Genomic DNA, 20515 nt, shown 5'->3' on the forward strand with positions numbered 1-20515 from the left:
CCTGAGGGAAATTCAGCAAATATTATATATATCAGATTGTAGGTGTGTTTATGGCGTTCATATTTCACTGTTTGTTGCATTTTTGTTGCGTTTCACTTGGTTGTAAAATATGTCGATCGAAAGGGGGTGTGACATTCATATTTTGTCAATATTCAGTGTTTTATCCTTCATACAAAAATGTAAAATTACATTACATTTTTAAGGCGGTCTCTCATAATGTTTATAGCATTCAATCAGACATTATTGTGAGGTTTTGTATTAGTGTTCCTAAAAATAGATAGGAATAGGCCACATTTTTTTCTCTAAATGTGGCCCCCGAGTCAAAATAATTGCCCAGGCCTGATTTGGAAAGAACCCAAGCTGTAACCATAACAAATTTAATGAATTATCTATGGACCCCATGTTGATATTTGATTAGTATTAGAACCGGCCCGCAGGCCACAGCCGCCTGCTGCAGTTTTGCACGCACCAATACTCCATTCCCCACAATGCAATGGTAGCCCACGAAATCACTGCAGCACCGCAATTGGACTTCAGCTTCATTATTCATCAGCATTCAGGGCAGATGTCAACTTCCAGCAACACCCCTCCCCAATAATGGCTAAACGGAAGGTGGACGGTGAGAACGGGGGGGTTCCAAGCCAGTTGTGAAGCAGAGTGAATTGAATTGATTAAACGGGAACATTATCACCAGACCTATGTAAGCGTCAATATATACCTTGATGTTGCAGAAAAAAGACCATATATTTTTTTAACCGATTTCCGAACTCTAAATTTTGGCGAATTAAACGCCTTTCTATTTATCGCTCTCGGAGCGATGACGTCAGAATGTGACGTCACCTAGGTAAAAAAGCCGCCATTTTCATTTTCTCAAACACATTACAAACGCCGTGTCTCAGCTCTGTTATTTTCCGTTTTTTTCGACTATTTTCTGGAACCTTGGAGACATCAATCCTCGTCGGTGTGTTTGTCAGAGGGTGTAACAACACTAACAGGTAGGGATTAAAGTTGCACAACTGGCCCAAAGATACGAAAGTGGTAAGAAATTGGACGAAATTTGTTCAAAATACGAGGGTGTAGGGAAAGCTGACGAAATGGTCAGTCGTTTGTTCCGCAAACTTTACCGACGAAAGCTATGCTACTACAAAGCAGTAGTAGCATAGCTGCAAGGGCTGTAAATCTTTGGGTGTCCCACGATTTGATACAATATCGATTCTTGGGGTCACGATTCGATAATATAGCGATTTTTTCGATTCGATTCGATTCTCGATTCAAAAACAATATTTTTTCCGATTCAAAACGATTCTGTATTCATTCAATTCATAGGATTTCAGCAGGCTCTACCCCAGTCTGCTGACATGCTAGCAGAGTAGTAGATTTTTTTTTTTAAAAAGCTTTTATAATTGTAAAGGACAATGTTTTATCAACTGATTGCAATGATGTAAATTTGTTTTTAACTATTAAACGAACCACGAATATGACTTATTTTATCTTTGTGAAAACATTGGACACATTGTGTTTGTTGTCAAGCTTATGAGATGCGATGCAAGTGTAAGCCACTGTGACACTATTGTTCTTTTTTTATTATTTTTATAAATGTCTAATGATAATGTCAGTGAGGGATTTTTAATCACTGCTATGCTGAAATTATAATTAATATTGATACTGTTGTTGATAATATTCATTTTTGTTTCATTACTTTTGGTTTGTTCTGTTTCGTGTTTGTCTCCTCTCAATTGTTCTGTTTATTGCAGTTCTGAGTGTTGCTGGGTCAGGTTTGGTTTTGGAATTGGATTGCATTGTTATGGTATTGCTGTGTAGTGGTTTGTTGTATTGATTAAAAAAAAATAAAAAAGTTTTAAATAAAAAAAAAAAATTCGATTTTTAAAAAATGAGAATCGATTCCGAATCGCACAACGTGAACGATTCGATTAGTTTTCGAATCAATTTTTTCCCACGCCCCTAATAGCTACTACTCAAAGCAGATGCATTTTCAACAATAAAGTCAAAGAAATCTGCCGCCAGACCCCCATCGAATGTGCCGGAGTGTCTGCACATTTTACCGGCGGTGCTAAGGCAGACATGGCACAGAGATGTATGGATAACCTGCAGATGCATTTCCAACGATAGTCAAAAGAAATCACAAAGGTGAGTTTTGTTGATGTTGTTGACTTATGTGCTAATCAGACATATTTGGTCGCGGCATGACTGCCAGCTAATCGATGCTAACATGCTATTTAGGCTAGCTGTATGTATATTTGAAACTATATTTACATCCAGCCTTTCCCTCCACCCACATTTAATGCCAAACAAACACTTACCAATCGACAGATTTAAGTTGATCCAGGGTCACAAGATGCGAAACTCCCGATCGTTGGTCTGCACATTTTACCGGCGATGCTAAGGCAAACATTGCCGAATAGCGTCAATAGCTATTCGCTCAATAGCTTCAGTTTCTTCTTCAATTTAGTTTTCGCTATCTGCCTCCATACTCCAACCATCCGTTTCAATACATGCGTAATCTGTTGAATCGCTTAAGCCGCTGAAATCCGAGTCTGAATCCGAGCTAATGTCGCTATATCTAGCTGTGCTATCCACCATTTGTTTGTATTGGCATCGCTATGTGACGTCACAGGAAAATGGACGTTGGCTTCACAAAATCAGGCACTTTAAAGCTTTTTTTAGGGATATTCCGGGATGGGTAAAAATTTTTTAAAAAATTCAAAAAAATAAAATAAGCCACTGGGAACTGATTTTTATTGGTTTTAACCCTTCTGAAATTGTGATAATGTTCCCCTTTAACGTGGACCTCGACTTAAACAAGTTGAACAACTTATTCGGGTGTTACCATTTAGTGGTCAATTGTACAGAATATGTACTGTACGGTGCAATCTACTGATTAACGTTTCAATCAATCAAAGTACATGTTGACGGAGGTAAAAGGCAAACCTGTGTGGGTTCTGTGTGGAGAAAGTGTGAGTGTAATGAAAGAATATACCGTAATCTAAGAAGGCACAATGAAAGGTCTAAGAAACACAAAGACAAAGACAAGAATATGAACACGGAACAAAGGCTAGAGACGGTGGAAGAAATAAAACTAGGTCTTAAGTCCCTGCCACATCACAAAGCTATTGATGTCGTTTTGATAACTGACACCATGTTTAATTATGATTGTAATATTTGAATGATGATAAATGAATGTGTTGTGGCAGTATGCGGATTTCACCAATGCGGCGGATTGTGGAAACAATCGGTTGCTTTTCCAAACACTTTTAATAAACTGCCAACGTTATAATGCTAAACAGGAAGTGCTTAAAGTTTAATGGCTTTGTAAAAACAAAGTCTAAGTTCATTGTGTTCTTCATGGTGTTTTGGTATTTGAAACTGCACCAATTTTTCCGCATAGTTCTCATCTTACGTCGTGTGTTTTGCCAAGAGTATTATTTGTAGTATGTACATTTTCAGCATGTACTTGTTCTGTTTTTGGCCAAAGTAAGAGAAAGAAAATAATCTGAAGTTGTCTTTATTTTTAAGTTATGCCATGATTTTACCAGTCTGGGAATAGATTTTCCTCCATGCGGCCCTTGAGCTAAAATTAGTTTGACACCCCTGATTTAATGGAAAAGTACAATCTTTTGAATTCACTTTGGGTGTGTCTCTACTAGGCTTGTACGCTATACCGGTACTAGTAAAGTACTGCAATACGAATGAATCAAAAACGGTACTATACTCCCTTTAAGAAATACCGGTTCCCTTTTATTTCTATGGGCATGACGGCGCACCATAGTCACGTCGTGACATTGATTGTTATACGAACAGAGGAGCATGTTCGGCAGTGCACAATTACAGGTTACTTACAAGCAGACACAGTGTGTCTATAGAAATGGGAGAACAGACGCATTTTAATAAGGATGAAGCTATAACAATGAAACGGATCGATACCCGTTTCATTTGTGGTATCATCCAAAACTAATGTAAAGCATCCCAACAACAGAAGAATAAGTGATTATTACATTTCAACAAAAGTGTAGATCAATGGTTCCCAACCACCGGTCTGTGACACATTTTCTACCGGGGGTCAGAGAAACACTAAATAATTTACACACGACCACATTTTCTCACACCAAAAAGTTATATTTTGGTATCATCTGACCACATGACATTCTCCCAATCCTCTGCTGCATCATCCATGTATCCATTTTGATATAAACTCAACTCAACGTGTTTGGAGGAAGAAGAATACTGAGTTGCATCCCAAGAACACCATACCTACTGTGAAGCATGAAAGTGGAAACATCATGCCTTGGGGCTGTTTTTCTGCTAAGGGGACAGGACGATTGATCCGTGTTAGGGAAAGAATGAATGGGGCCATGTATCGTGAGATTTTCAGCCAAAACCTCCTTCCATCAGTGAGAGCTTTGAATGGTTGACCAAATACTTATTTTCCACCATAATTTGCAAATAAATTCTTTAAAATTCCTACAATGTGAATTCCTGGATTTTTTTTTTCACATTCTGTCTCTCACAGTTGAAGTGTACCTATGATGAAAATTACAGACCTCTGTCATCATTTTGAGTGGGAGAACTTGCACAATCGGTGGCTGACTAAATACTTTTTTGCCCCACTGTATGTTCGTATATGTTATATATCTGGAACCAATGAATATTGTTTCCAAATATCGATTATCTGTCTCCTTGACAACAAATTATTGGTATTGGTATCAGCCCTGAAAAAAACATATCGGTGGATCTCTGGTCTCTACGTGAAGGCACAACCTACTTTTTAACAATTATGATAGTCATGTTATTATTACGTTAGTAATTGAGCTACATTGTTTTTTTTTTCAGCCGATTCTTACAGTCTTTTGAAACTAGGGAGGGCCTTAATTCAATTACATAAATCACTCATTTAATTGACGTCATTGCCCAGAGAACAATGGAAGGTATGGAAGGACACTAATCACATGACGCATCTACACTTTTGAAGTAGAATGTTAATTTGTTCATGGTGACATGTAATGATGCCAATAATTCCCCAAAATAAGCGCATGATGAAGTTAGTTTAATGGCGCGGACGCGTTTTTTTCCTGGATACTTTCTAATATGCTTATGCTTTGGAGACTTTGTATCTGTAAGTAATATGCACCTATACTATTGTGATACTGTTTATATTGACAGATGGCCTGCAATGTTGCACAATTAAGGGTACTTTTTACGTATGTTTTGCCAGTGTGCTATTGTGTGCTTAGCTGCGGTGTAGCCTATAGCCTCCCATGTTTACCTTTTATTAATGACTTTACTAAAACACAAATAGTTTCAAATTCAGTGCTCAGTGGAGGAGATTTACATGTTGACGGCTTGGCCAGCTTTGCACAGGCAAATGCTCTGCAGGACTGCTTGTATTGGAGTTATATAAGAGATTTTAGATGCAGGTCAATATCATCTTATACTTCTTTTTGCTGATATTGAACCGATTGAATCAATATCCGATCGGGACACCTCTATTAAAAATGGGAGGGTTCCTTTGTGGACCATTCTCACATTTATAGGAGAAATGTTGAGTTGTCTTGGCATAATATGAACAAAAATCCAACCTTCTTGACTAAGCTCATTGAGTTTAATGGAATTAACGAACATGTTATGTGTGTAGAGATCAGTAAGTGTGTTTTAATCAACGGAAGACTATTTATCAAAGTATGTTTTCGGGTGAGTTGGCAGTGGTGAATGTTGAGTCCTTTTTTTTTTAATTTGACATCAGCCCTCATTAAAAGTGCAGGGCAGTGACTGAACGTTCAGTCCTCCACTAAAACAACATTAAAGCCAACAACAGGGCAGAGTCAATAATTAAGAGAACCGGGAAGCAAACATTGAACATGACACATTGGAATGAGAATTGATTCAAGTGAAATTTTTTGACATATCTTGGCGCAGCACAATATTTTCATCTCACTTACTGTACAAAAAAAAATAAAGTTAATAAAGGTTGAAGAGCCAATAAGAATAACATGTTACTTTATTTAAGATCCAGGATGAAAGTTTCCATTTTACTTTATTCTAATACTGTCAAACCATTCGATGTTTTAATCAGAATTAATCATGATTATGATTTATTTGGCATGAAGAAGGGAATATATAATAATGTGTTTACATTTACCATTATTGTTATGTTAACTAAAAATGTATTAAACAAACATTAAAGGCCTACTGAAATGAGATGTTCTTATTTAAACGGGGATAGCAGGTCCACTCTATGTGTCATACTTGATCATTTCGCGATATAGCCATATTTTTGCTGAAAGAATTTAGTAGAGAACATCGACGATAAAGTTTGCAACTTTTGGTCGCTAATAAAAAAGCCTTCCCATCACCGGAAGTAGCAGACGATGTGCGTGTGACGTCGCTGATTGTAGAGCTCATCACATACTCACATTGTTTACAATCATAGCCACCAGCAGCTAGAGCGATTCGGATCGAGAAAACGACAATTTCCCCATTAGTTTGAGCGAGGATGAAAGATTCGTGGATGAAGATAATGAGAGTGAAGGATTAGAAAAGAAAAAAAAAGGTGAGGGCAGTGAGAGCGATTCAGATGTTATTAGACACATTTACTAGGATAATTCGGGAAAATCCCTTATCTGCCTATTGTGTTACTAGTGTTTTAGTGAGATTATATAGTACCTGAAAGTCGGAGGGGTGTGGTGACTGCCAGTGTTTCCGGTGGGAGGAGGTAATAGTCCGCAGCTGCAGGAGGACGCAAGCTCCGCTCATAACTACGGTAAGAGCCGACTTGTTACCACAATTTTCTAACCGAAACCTGACGGTTGACATGTGTATGGGATCCATGTTCGCTTGACCGCTCTGTTCTATAGTAAAGCTTCACCTCCGGGAATGTAAACAAGGAAACACCGGCTGTGTTTGTGTTGCTAAAGGCAGCCGCAATACACCGCTTCCCACCGCCATCTTTCTACTTTGACTTTTCCATTATTAATTGAACAAATTGCAAAAGATTCAGCAACACAGATGTCCAGAATAATTATGCGATTAAAGCAGACTACTTATAGCTTGGATCGGGCTGGAAAATAATGTCTGCTACAACCGGTGACGTCAAAAGCACGCGTCATCATACGCGTCATCATACGCGTCATCATACGCGTCGTCATACCGCGACGTTTTCAACAGGACACTTTGCGGGAAATTTAAAATTGCAATTTAGTAAACTAAAAAGGCTGTATTGGTATGTGTTGCAATGTTAATATTTCATCATTGATATATAAACTATCGGACTGCGTGGTCGGTAGTAATGGGTTTCAGTAGGCCTTTAATGTGGACATCTTACACCTTTCGTGTTAGTAATGTGTTATTTTATGATTGGAGTGAAAACAAGGCTCTTTCCTGCTAAACGTGCACAATAATTTATTTTGGTCGACTGTTTCTTCATGTTTTTTTTTGTATTTACCTTTTCCATGGAAAGGACCAACGTGCTGTTAAGACGTCTTCCGTGTTGTCTGGTTTGGTTCTGCAGCCTGTCACTACCGGATCAATCGTACATTTGCACATGCAGGCACAACAGTAACACTACTTAAATAATTTAAAACCTGTTCGGAGTATCCGCCCTGAGACTGGAGGTGGTGAGTTCCAACCCCGGCTTTGTCATACCAAAGACTATAAAAATGGGACGCATTGCCTCCCTCCCACTCACTATCAAGGGTTGGAATTGGGGGTTAAATCACCAAATGATTCCCAAGCGCAGCTACTGCTGCTGCTCACTGCTCCCCTCACCTCCCGTGGGGTGAAAATGGGGGATGGGTCAAATACAGAGGTGTGACTATCAATGGGACATTAACTTTATTCTGCCATGCAGATTCAAGGAACTTTATTGTCATACTGGCACAAAATTGTACCTGAGGTCCCAGATTTGGCCCAATGAGTGTCACAAGAACAAAAGCATGTATATTTTACCTTAAGAAGAATAAGATATAAATACAGTAGGTTATATATAACATAGGTGAATAATTTCGCCACACCTCGTGCGTGTGTGTGACAATCCTTGGTACTTTAACTTTAAACAGGAATAGATTAAAAATGGAAAAATAGAAAAAATATATCAATCAATTAATCAATCAATGTTTATTTATATAGCCCTAAATCACAAATGTCTCAAAGGACTGTACAAACGACTACGACTACGAAATCCTCGGAAGAACCCACATAAGGGCAAGGAGAACTCACACCCAGTGGGACGCCAGTGACAATGATGACTATAAGAAACCTTGGAGAGGACCTCAAATGTGGGCAACCCCCCCCTCTAGGGGACCGAAAGCAATGGATGTCGAGCGGGTCTAACATGATACTGTGAAAGTTCAATCCATAGTGGCTCCAACACAGCCGCGTGAGTTCAGTTCAAAGCGGATCCAAGACAGCAGCGAGAGTCCCGTCCACAGGAAACCATCCCAAGGGGAGTCGGATCAGCATCGTAGAGATGTCCCCAACCGATACACAGGCGAGCGGTCCATCCTGGGTCCCGACGAGCGGTCCATCCTGGGTCCCGACGAGCGGTCCATCCTGGGTCCCGACTCTGGACAGCCATTACTTCATCCTGTAATGACTGATTGGCATAGTAATGCCGGGTTTGTCCCTCCGTGGATGCGTCGACAAGAACACAGCAATAGTAAGTTTAAATGATTTATTAAACTTAACAAAAGCAGGCTACGAACACAAATACTGGCGCTAACAGACAAAATAAACCAAGGGCGCTAGCATAAAACCTAGGAATAGAAAACATAAAAACTAAGACTGGCACAAAGGCACACAAAAAAGGAAAAACAATTCATCAGCGTGAGAGCTGGAATAAAACAAAGGTTTAGCGTGAAAAGCTAGCGAGAATATACTTACATGAAGTCAGTCAATACTGTTGCTAAAAGGCAAATTTATGGACCAGACTGAACAAAGAAAAGCTTATATAGGGAGAAAACAAGGAGAACCAGGTGTGTGTAGAAAACGAGGAGCAGGTGAAATCAATGTGTAACCATGGTAACGGACTAAACAGGAAGTAAGTGGGTCAGAAGAGAATGAAACAAAGATGGAAAAATAAACATGTGAAGATCTGAGTCACGGATCGCAACAGTATTCCCCCCCCAAAAAAGACAGATTCCAGATGTCTCAAAGAAAACAAAAACAAATAAGAAACAACTTGAACCCCCTCCCCAAAAACAGAGTCCACAAACGAAGGGAGGGCGGAGGGAGGCCACGGTGGAGGGTCGCCAAGTCGTGTGTCCCCGAATCCACCGAGGACAAGTCATGTGGCGGCGGCGGATGGAACGCCGCTGCCGAAAAAGTCTTGGCGGGCGACCTCGAAAAACACGCATCAGTGGCTGCCTTGCAGGATGACGCTTAAGCACCATTGTCATAGCAGGCTTGGACGTAGCAGACGAGGGTGCGGGTGCTGCAGCCGAAGAAGGCGGCGTTGTGGAGGCAGGCGTAGTCGTCGCCGTCGTCATGGAGGCAGGCGTAGTCGTCGCCGTCGTGGAGGCAGGCGTAGTCGTCGCCGTCGTGGAGGCCGGCGTAGTCGTCGCCGTCGTGGAGGCCAGCGTAGTCATCGCCGTCATGGAGGCCGGCGTAGTCGTCGCCGTCGTGGAGACCGCAGGAGCCAGCGGCGGCGTGGAAGCCGCAGTAGTCGTCGGCGGTGTGAAAACCGCTGTCGTCATGGCCGTGGAAGAAGGCGTAGTAGTTGGCGTGGAAGCCATAGTCATAGGCGGCGTGGAAGCCGCAGTCGTCGACGCAGGTGTTGGAGTGGGTTCCAACTTAGGAGCTGGTGTGGGCTCCAGCTTTGGAGCTGGTGCTGTTGTGGGCTCCAGCTCTGGAGCTGGTGCTGGAGTGGGCTCCAGCTCTGGAGCTGGTGCTTGAGTGGGCTCCAGCTCTGGAGCTGGTGCTGGAGTGGTCTCCAGCTTTGGAGCTAATGCTGGAGTGGGTTCCAGCTTTAGGGCTGGTGCTGGAGTGGGTTCCAGCTTTGGCGCAGGTGCTGGAGAGGGTTCCAGCTTAAGGGCCGGTGCTGGAGTGGGCTCCAGCCTAGGAGCAGGTGCTGGTGCGAGGTCCAGGCAAGAGTCTATTGCTGGCGTGAGAATCAGACAAGGATTCGGTGCTGGTGTGTGAACCAGGCGAGAGATAGAAGCTGGTGTGGGAACCAGGTTGGAGATGGATGCTGGTAACATTTGTGGCTTAGCAGGTTGCAACTGTGCTACCTCCATAGTACAGCTGCCAACCTGAGACCCCCTTCAAACAGCGGATGCCAGACGCATTCCTTAATGTGTGAAGAGGTCTTTAAGGGTGGGCGGCGGAAGGTTAGGAGGAGGGCAGACTCCTCCCCACTAGAATCACCAGAAGAACCCTCAGAAAAAGGAGAAAAACCCAAAGATTTGGGCTGGGCTTGAGGACTTAGCGGATCAATATTGTCCAGAAAATTAAAGTCAATATCTTTGGAAAAAGAATGGGAATTATAGTCCCAAAAAATATTTTCAGTGACGTCACCGGAAGGCGTTACCGACATGACGTCATCGCTGCCGTCAGGCTTGTGAGGAGAATCCTGGGAGTGTTGAAGCTTGCTGTGTTCGCTGAAAAAACGTTGTGGAGTGGAAGCGTCACTGCTGCGGGCAGCGCGAGCGGATTCGGAAGGCACATCACCGTAATGGCGCATCTCCGCCTCCCGTGCACGAAGCTTTCTCCACCCACCTATATCAAAGGCGTTCTTTTTCCAGCTAGACGCGAAGGAATCTTTTGCTGGGTCCATACTGTAATGACTGATTGGCATAGTAATGCCGGGTTTGTCCCTCCGTGGATGCGTCGACAAGAACACAGGAATAGTAAGTTTAAATGATTTATTAAACTTAACAAAAGCAGGCTACGAACACAAATACTGGCGCTAACAGACAAAATAAACCAAGGGCGCTAGCATAAAACCTAGGAATAGAAAACATAAAAACTAAGACTGGCACAAAGGCACACAAAAAAGGAAAAACAATTCATCAGCGTGAGAGCTGGAATAAAACAAAGGTTTAGCGTGAAAAGCTAGCGAGAATATACTTACATGAAGTCAGTCAATACTGTTGCTAAAAGGCAAATTTATGGACCCAGACTGAACAAAGAAAAGCTTATATAGGGAGAAATCAAGGAGAACCAGGTGTGTGTAGAAAACGAGGAGCAGGTGAAATCAATGTGTAACCATGGTAACGGACTAAACAGGAAGTAAGTGGGTCAGAAGAGAATGAAACAAAGATGGAAAAATAAACATGTGAAGATCTGAGTCACGGATCGCAACACATTCATGGTCATCGGACCGGACCTCCTCCACAAGGGAGTGGGGGACAGAGGAGAAAAAGAAAAGAAGCGGCAGATCAACTGGTCTAAAAAGGAGGTCTATTTGAAGGCTAGAGTATACAAATGAGTTTTAAGGTGAGACTTAAATGCTTCTACTGAGGTAGCATCTCAAACTGTTACCGGGAGGGCATTCCAGAGTACTGGAGCCCGAACGGAGAACGCTCTATAGCCCGCAGATTTTTTTGGGGCTTTAGGAATCACTAATAAACCCTTTTGAACGCAGATTACTTGCCGGGACATATGGTACAATACAATCGGCAAGATAGGCTGGAGCTAGACCGTGTAGTATTTTATACGTAAGTAGTAAAACCTTAAAGTCACATCTTAAGTGCACAGGAAGCCAGTGCAGGTGAGCCAGTATAGGCGTAATATTATCAAACTTTCTTGTTCTTGTCAAAAGTCTAGCAGCCGCATTTTGTACCAACTGTAATCTTTTAATGCTAGACATGGGGGGACCCGAAAATAATACGTTACAGTAATCGACAGCAAACCAAACCAAATAAAAGCCCAGTTCAGCACAGTTGGCACACGTGTGCAAGTTAAAGTTGACCTCTGATGCAAAAACAACTTTCGTCCCAAAAATTTGAACTCAAACCATGAATTTATTCAACAATCTTAACTTTCTTCAAACAAGCCGTTTGGAATTTTCTCGAAGCACTACATGACTATCGGAGTAAGGGCTACACTCTCTGTGGAGCTCTTTGGTACAGGAAAGGTGGACGCTGTCTTCAGGCAGGTTGGAACAGACGGCGGTTGGAGCGAGGGGTTAAAAATTTATTTTGACACATTAAATCATTATTTTGACAGCTTTACTTTTTTGATCACATACTTTGATTGATTAAGGGAAACAATAACATGTGAATGATCGATGAAAAACCAAAACATTAGTGCAGGGATATTCAACTAAATGGTTTTAAAGAGCCACAAATTTACAGAAAGCTAAAGATCGAAGACCAGACTTCTCCTTCACTATTACCAGGTGGTCTTATTTAGTATATTTCGGAGAACCAGCATTCTCTTCAGTACACATAGTCTATTTATTTTGTCAGAGTTACAGAAGCACCCTGCTCTTTTTAAAGGACCTAGTAGAAAAAAAAAAGCTAGTAAAAGATCTTAATCTAGGACTGTTTTTAAGAATCTGCTGCAAAAATGTGAGTCACAAGTTTTCGAACTAATAGCCCAATAGTTGAATAGCCTAAAGCACGGGTATAAAACTCAAGGCCCAGGGGCCAGATCTGGTCTGCCACATTTTATGTAGCCCCCGATAGCCTGGACTTAATGTGTGTCAAAATATTACTTCTTCTTTCATACTAAAAGTATTTGTTCTTTACATTTTGACAGACAAAATGTACTACATGAAATGGCATATATTTTCAACTTTAATATTGCTATAATATCTGATCATGTTACAAATATGTTAGTATTAACCGTATTATATGTATATATTTTTTGCAAAATAAAAAATCTTTATATACGTATCTGCTTGTCAGGCTGACTTATAATACAAACCCCGTTTCCGTGTGAGTTGGGAAATTGTTATATGTAAATATAAACGGAATACAATGATTTGCAAATAATTTTCAACCCATATTCAGTTGAATATGCTACAAAAACAACATATTTGATGTTCAAACTGATAAACATTTTTTTTTTTTTGCAAATAATCATTAACTTTAGAAATTGATGCCAGCAACACGTGACAAGGAAGTTGGGAAAGGTGGGAATAAATACTGATAGAGTTGAGGAATACTCACCAAACACTTATTTGGAACATCCCACAAGTGCGCAGGCTAATTGGGAACAGGTGGGTGTCATGATTGGGTATAAAAACAGCTTCCCAAACAATGCTCAGTCTTTCACAAGAAAGGATGGGGCGAGGTACACCCCTTTGTCCACAACTGCGTGAGCAAATAGTCAAACAGTTTGGGAACAACGTTTCTCAAAGTGCAATTGCAAAAAATTTAGGGATTTCAACATATACGGTTCATAATATCATCAAAAGGTTCAGAGATTCTGGAGAAATCACTCCAAATAAACGGCATGGCCGGAAACCAACATTGAATGACCGTGACATTTGATCCCTCAGACGGTACTGTATCAAAAACCGACATCAATCTCTAAAGGATATCACCACATGGGCTGAGGAACACTTAAAAAAACCACTGTCACTAAATACAGGTTGTCGCTACATCTGTAAGTGCACGTTAAAGCTCTACTATGCAAAGCGAAAGCCATTTATCAACAACATCCAGAAATGCCGCTGGCTTCTCTGGGCCCGAGATCATCTAAGATGGACTGATGCAAGGTGGAAAAGTGTTCTGTGGTCTGACGAGTCCACATTTCAAATTGTTTTTGGAAATATTCGACATTATGTCATCCGGACTAAAGGGGAAGCGGACCATCCAGACTGTTATTGATGCAAAGTTCAAAAGCCAGCATCTGTGATGGTATGGGGGGCATTAGTGCCCAAGGCATGGGTAACTTACACATCTGTGAAGGCACCGATAATGCTGAAAGGTGCATACAGGTTTTGGAACAACACATGCTGCCATTTAAGCGCCGTTTATTTCAAGGATGCCCCTGCTTTTTTCAGCAAGACAATGCCAAGCCACATTCAGCACGTGCTACAACAGCGTGGCTTCGTAAAAAAAGGGTGCGAGTACTTTCCTGGCCCGCCTGCAGTACAGACCTGTCTCCCATCGAAAATGTGTGGCGCATTATGAAGGGTAAAATACGACAGCTGAGACCCCAGACTGTTGAACGACTGAAGCTCTGCATGAAACAAGAATGGGAAAGAATTCCACTTTCAAAGCTTCAACAATTAGTTTCCTCAGTTCCCAAATGTTTATTGAGTGTTGTTAAAAGAAAGGGTGATGTAACACAGTGGAGAACATGCCCTTTCCCAACTACTTTGGCACATGTTGCAGCCATGAAATTCTTAGGTAATTATTATTTGCAAAAAAAATTAAAGTATGAGTTCAACATCAAATATCTTGTTTTTGTAATGCATCCAACTGAGTATAGATTGAAAAGGATTTGCAAATCCTTGTATTCCGTTTACATTTACCTCTAACACAATTTCCCAACTCATATGGAATCGGGGTTTGTATACTGTATATTCACTATTACAAGTGGCCCTCTAAAGGCAGCCATACATGGCCCTCAATGAAAACACGTTTGACACACCTGGCCTAAAGGATTAAGAAGAGAGGGCCTAAAATGGAACCTTGAGGAACACTACTAGTAAAACTAAAGACGTTGAACAAATGACAACTGACTGCATCTGAAGTAAACAAGCTGTCCCCCATGGTTACACAAATCACAGTATAGAAAAAATGTAAACTGCCAAAAATGGGAGGAGTTAAAGGTGTTTCTTGAGGAATGCCTCAGTTATGTAAATCACATGTTTGGACCCCAGTGTTCTATGTTTGCTAGCAAGGTTAAAATGTCAATGCAAGGATGTCTCAATGTGTTTACAGTTGTCCAAGTTCTTCTATACAACAGGAGCACTCTAGTCTTTTTAGGAATTTGTCTCCCAAGTCTTGAACTGAACTCGGGGACGGGCATAGTGTTATTCCCAGGTCAGATTTGGCCCCCCAGTTGACTGGCTCTGCATAAGAGGAAGTCATACTTAAAACCAAAGTTAAAAATATAAGTTATAGGGTGTTCCTAATTCTGAAACATTCCTCAAGTCATACCAAAGACTATAAAAATGGGACCCATTACCTCCCTGCTTGGCACTCAGCATCAAGAGTTGGAATTGTTTTACGACGGGGTTGCAGCTTACTGCAAAGTTTGTTCCCCCAGGATGCGGTCCTCTCCAAGGTTTCTCATAGTCATCATTGTCACGGTCACCGACGTCCCACAGGTGTGCGTTTTTCCTTGCCCTTATGTGGGCTCTGTACCGAGGATGTCGTTGTGGTTTGTGCAGCCCTTTGAGACAAATGTGATTTAGGGCTATATGAATAAACATTGATTGATTGATTGATTGATTGATTGAATATCTGAAAATGTAAACACATTATAACTTCTAAATAATGGATTATGTTAGACATATTTGTGTGAATTTGTCTCACTTTTAGGAATTAGGTTTCAGTGTATTGTTTCACGTGGCCGTCAGTCATTAACCGTCAACTGGAGAGACTGAAGTTACATGTGCATGAATGCAGTCAGTCCTTCATTCTCACTGTCTGCCTCCTCCTGCCTAAAGCACTAAAGTTTGTTTGACTGCATATTTGCAGTTTTTTTTTCCTTCTCCCCTCAGCCCACATGTACTGTATATTCACACACTCACCAATGTGGGAGGGAGTACACCGTGGTCTTACACAAACGCATTGGAACTACAGTAGCGTGTTTGCTTCTGTGACAGAGCTCTTAACGCAAATCAACGTCTCCCATTGAAATTAATTTAAATCAATTTAATTGGTGCTTGTACTATGCCACGCCGAAGAGTGCATTTTTTTTTTAATTCTTTTTAGATCAAAAATTCAAGTTCAACACAGTATAATGTACTACTAACAACTACAGTAGTTTTATGAATGTAATAATAACGTACAGCCTTTACCTTACAGAGTGGACGGTATCTCCTTCCAGTTGTTTCTCTGTCGAACACACCGCAAGCAGCTTAGGAAAAAAAAGTTATACTTTTTAAATCAAACTTGACTTGAATTTGATGCATGTTGCACTAAACTGAACTCATGGGGGGAAAAATGGTTTAACATTTAACTTTTTTTGACTGCAAATAATAAATTTAACATAATCAAAACTAGGGGTGTAACGGTACACAAAAATTTCGGTTCGGTACGTACCTCGGTTTAGAGGTCACGTTTCGGTTCATTTTCGGTACAGTAAGAAAACAACAATATATACATTTTTTGGTTATTTATTTACCAAATTTGTAAACAATGGCTTGATCCTTTTAACATTGAGAACACTATAATAATAATACCCACGTTAATCCACATTAAACTGCCTCAAGTTGTTGCTTGGATTAAATAAAATGACACAACTTTTCTTCTAAATATAAAAAGTGTAACATTAAACAGTTTCGAGTCAACTCATCATGCTTAATTTTTAATACAGCATTGGGGAAGCCTGTAGTGGATTTTTTATTATGTAAATGTTATATTTGTATCAACATGTGATAGCAGGGACCCTGCCATTCAAAACTAGGCTGCTACATTACTAATGATTAATGTAACTATAGCTGAGAAATAGTATAATTGCAATAGGAGAGACTATTCATCTCTGAACACCATGGAGTTCATGTAGGCTTTATGATGCACTTCATTTAACATAATGTCCTTTTTTGCTGCTTCAACACACCTCAATCAACAATGTCCGTATCACACAAACACACATACACACACGCACACAAGCACACACCGCAAAATGAGCTAACGTTACGCTAAAAGCTAACTAGCCTTCACCTAAAGCCAGGACTGCGAGTGAGCTGAGCTGCAGTTTGTTTCTAGAAGGTCAACGGGCTCATAGTGATGTTTAGGAAGTTGTTGACTTGTAAGTGTTTAGTATAATTTGGGGAGAGTCCGTTGCGCCCCTGCTAAACGCCTATCTGCTCGACGCTGAAGCGCTGACTAGATGCACTCTGCATACGCACAGCTGATTGGCTTGTTATCGCTACTGTTGTAACCAATTGTGGGAGGGACAATGCTGGGTGCTGTGTGGGAGACAGAGGCAGAACGGAGCGGAGCAGCTTGTTAAGACTTTAGAATAGGCGGCTACTTCAAATGTTCGTGTGGAACTCGTTCGGTACTCCTTCGCACCGAACCGATACCCCCGTACGGAAACGGTTCAATACAAATACACGTACCGTTACACCCCTAATCAAAAAATATATTTGTAAATCTTCTTAACCCAAGTTTGACTATTTATTGGACCAGGACAAACAGCCCTACAGGGAATAAACACAAAATGTCAAGGGATATTTATCATTATATTATTGTCAGAGACGAAGCAGATGGGGGCTAGGAATACATTTGCGGTAGAATTTCATATAGAATTGAATTCCATCCATTTCCTACCGCTTATTCCCTTTGGGGTCGCGGGGGGCGCTGGTGCCTATCTCAGCCACAATCGGGCGGAAGGCGGCGTACACCCTGGACAAGTCACTACCTCATCGGAGGGTAGAATTTAATTGAATTATATTTATATAGCGCTTTTCTCTAGTGACTCAAAGCGCTTTACATAGTGAAACCCAATATCTAAGTTACATTTAAACCAGTGTGAGTGGCACTGAGAGCGGATGGGTAAAGTGCCTTGCCCAAGGACACAACGACAGTGACTAAGATGGTGGAAGCGGGAATCAAACCGGCAACCCTCAATTTGCTGGAACGGCCACTCTACCAACCGAGCTATGCAGTCCCATAATGACCTGACATTTATTAATTGACATTTTACATTTGCTTATTTATGCAAAACGGAGCCTAAAACTTACAGAGCCTTATGCAGAGTGCTTGGTCTGCATAGTTCCAATATAATAATGCTGACTTTGGCTGAGCCAATCAATGGTCACAATACCGAACAGCGCACTCTGATTGGTTTGGCCTCATCTAGTTGCTCTTACTATAGGGCTCAAAATGGCACGTGATATCACAATGCATTGTGGGTGCCATTTTTTGCTGGATGTTGGTTTTGTTTAAAAGGCTCTACTGTACTTCCGGTATTGTGAGAGAGAGCAACAAATTGGATTAAAATGGATCGTACAAAAGAAAAAAATTGAGGTTCTGTACCAAAACAAATTGGACCCTGTTACAAAGGCTCGAGACCTTAAATATCAAGTGTCCTCGATCTCGAACGTCAAAGTAGTCAGTTTTTACACAGAACAAAGATTGCGGAATGCATAGTCGGTAAAGGCTCATGGACAAACCAACTTTGGGTGAGTGCAAGACCTCTGAATTTTACATTCGAAAGAGAAGACTGTTGTTCTTTCACAGGACTTGTCACTGCATGCTGAAATTTGTAGCAAATTAAATATATTTTAATCCTGAAATACACTGTGCATTAAAGTGGAAAATATTTAATGTTTTCTCAGGTATTGATCAATAAATAGGGGTATTGCTTTTGTCTTGTTCGTAGCCTACAGCTAGCTTAGCTTAGCATATTTTAGCTCGCGTTAACACGAACAGACTACTAAATGCTACGTGTGAAACATATTAAAATGTGCTTTGATTCAAACTTACCAGTGTGAAAATGGAGTAAACACATTAAAATGTACCGGGTGATGGTGTTAAAAGTCATGTTTGATAATCCCACAGCTGCTTTTCAGGCTATTCATTATATTTTTATTAGCTCATTAAACGACTTCCTTGGCTTTGCTTCTACGCTGGAATTTCCAAATCTCACAATTATTATTTTTTTCCTGAAGCAATCATGACAACCATTGGGGCAGTTATGTATGTTGCACGTTCACGCCATGTTTTGAAATTGTTAAAGAAAATAACTAAACTTTAGGACAGAGGCTTGCATGCCGCCATATAAATAAGCTAACCAGATGTCAGCAAGAACCGCAATGCATTGCATTCCACGTCACACTTTCAAGCCCTATTGTAGTATCTATATTTTTAGTTAATTTAGTACTACAATACGTAGAATATGGTTTTAAAAATAGTGAAGACACAAAACTTGAATCACGATGCAGTGAGTGACGACTGTATGTTTCTACTTTGGGAAGCCATCCTTTAGTGCAGTGGTTCTCAAATGGTAAAAATATTCTAAAAATAGCAACAATTCAAAAATCCTTTTATAAATAAATTTATTGAATAATACTTCAACAAATTATGAATGCAAGTTCATAAACTGTGAAAAGAAATGCAACAATGCAATGTTCAGTGTTGACAGCTAGATTTTTTTGTGGACATGTTCCACAAATATTGATGTTAAAGATGTATTTTTTTGTGAAGAAATGTTTAGAATTAAGTTCATGAATCCAGGTGGATCTCTATTACAATCCCCAAAGAGGGCACTTTAAGTTGATGATTACTTCTATGTGTAGAAATATTTATTTATAAATGAATAACTTGTTTATTTTTCAACTAGTTTTTAGTTATTTTTATATCTTTTTTTCCAAATAGTTCAAGAAAGACCACTACAAATGAGCAATATTTTGCACTGTTATACTATTTAATAAATCAGAAACTGATGACATAATGCTGTATTTTACTTCTTTATCTCCCTTTTTCAACCAAAAATGCTTTGCTCTGATTAGGGGGTACTTGAATTTAAAAAAAAATTCACAGGGGGTACATCACTTAAAAAAGGTTAAGAACCACTGCTTTAGTGGGTCAAACAAAACCACAGGGGGGACAAATTTGGCCTACGGTTTCCAATTTGGACATCACTTGCCGAGACCTTACTTAGTAGAAAGTGGATCAGAAAACGACCTTCCAAGCAAGTGAAGCAACAACGTTTAAATTGTTTTGTATGTTTTTAAGCCTGCGATGAGGTGGCGACTTGCTCAGGGTGTGCTCCGCCTTCCGCCCGATTGTAGCTGAGCTAGGCGCCAGCGCCCCCTGCGACCCCAAAAGGGAATAAGCAATAGAAAATGGATGGATGGATGTTTTTAAGCAAGCTGAAACATGGGTGACAAAATGAATCTGACAATTCTATGGCTATATGGTACTGAATTATAAAGCACGAAAATGAATATGTAACTCCATCATCTTGTTTTGAATACATCTATGATTACATCGGAGGCACATATGGCCAAAACAGAATTGTGTGGTTGTTATCCATCCATCCATGTTCTTCCGCTTATCAGACGTCGGGTCGCGGGGGCAGCAGCCTAAGTAGGGAAGCCCAGACCCAGACAGCTCTTCCCCGTGGCTTCCTACCGGTTGGACGTGCTCTAAACACCTCCCTAGGGAAGCGTTCGGGTGGCATCCTGACCAGATACCCGAACCACGTCATCTGTCTCCTCTCGATCATCACTAAAATGCTCTCCCTTTGTTTGTCTGGAAGAATTCCAAGTCAAGCTGACACAGTGGTATGCAACAGTTCATTGCCCACTGGAAAAGTGGGAGTGGCTTTCTAAAGTGGAAAATGTTATTATTAGTCTGAGGTTGTCGTTTGTCTACTTTATGACAGTCTGATGATAAGATACTGTAAGTCGGTAGAGTCAAAAGTTAAC

General features: G+C 40.7%; 1 protein-coding gene across 1 annotated transcript in view; it reads left to right on the forward strand.

The window, feature by feature from the left end:
• The first annotated feature begins 5075 nt into the window (after window positions 1-5075).
• Window positions 5076-20515, forward strand: part of sftpbb (surfactant protein Bb) — a 63767-nt gene continuing 48327 nt past the window's right edge. The window contains exon 1 of the mRNA XM_061906649.1: window positions 5076-5131. The gene's annotated coding sequence lies outside the window, so the exon portion shown is untranslated. The remainder of the gene's footprint in view (window positions 5132-20515) is intronic.

Source organism: Nerophis ophidion, linkage group LG07, assembly GCF_033978795.1.
Source record: "Nerophis ophidion isolate RoL-2023_Sa linkage group LG07, RoL_Noph_v1.0, whole genome shotgun sequence".
NCBI classification, from domain to species: Eukaryota; Metazoa; Chordata; class Actinopteri; order Syngnathiformes; family Syngnathidae; genus Nerophis; species Nerophis ophidion.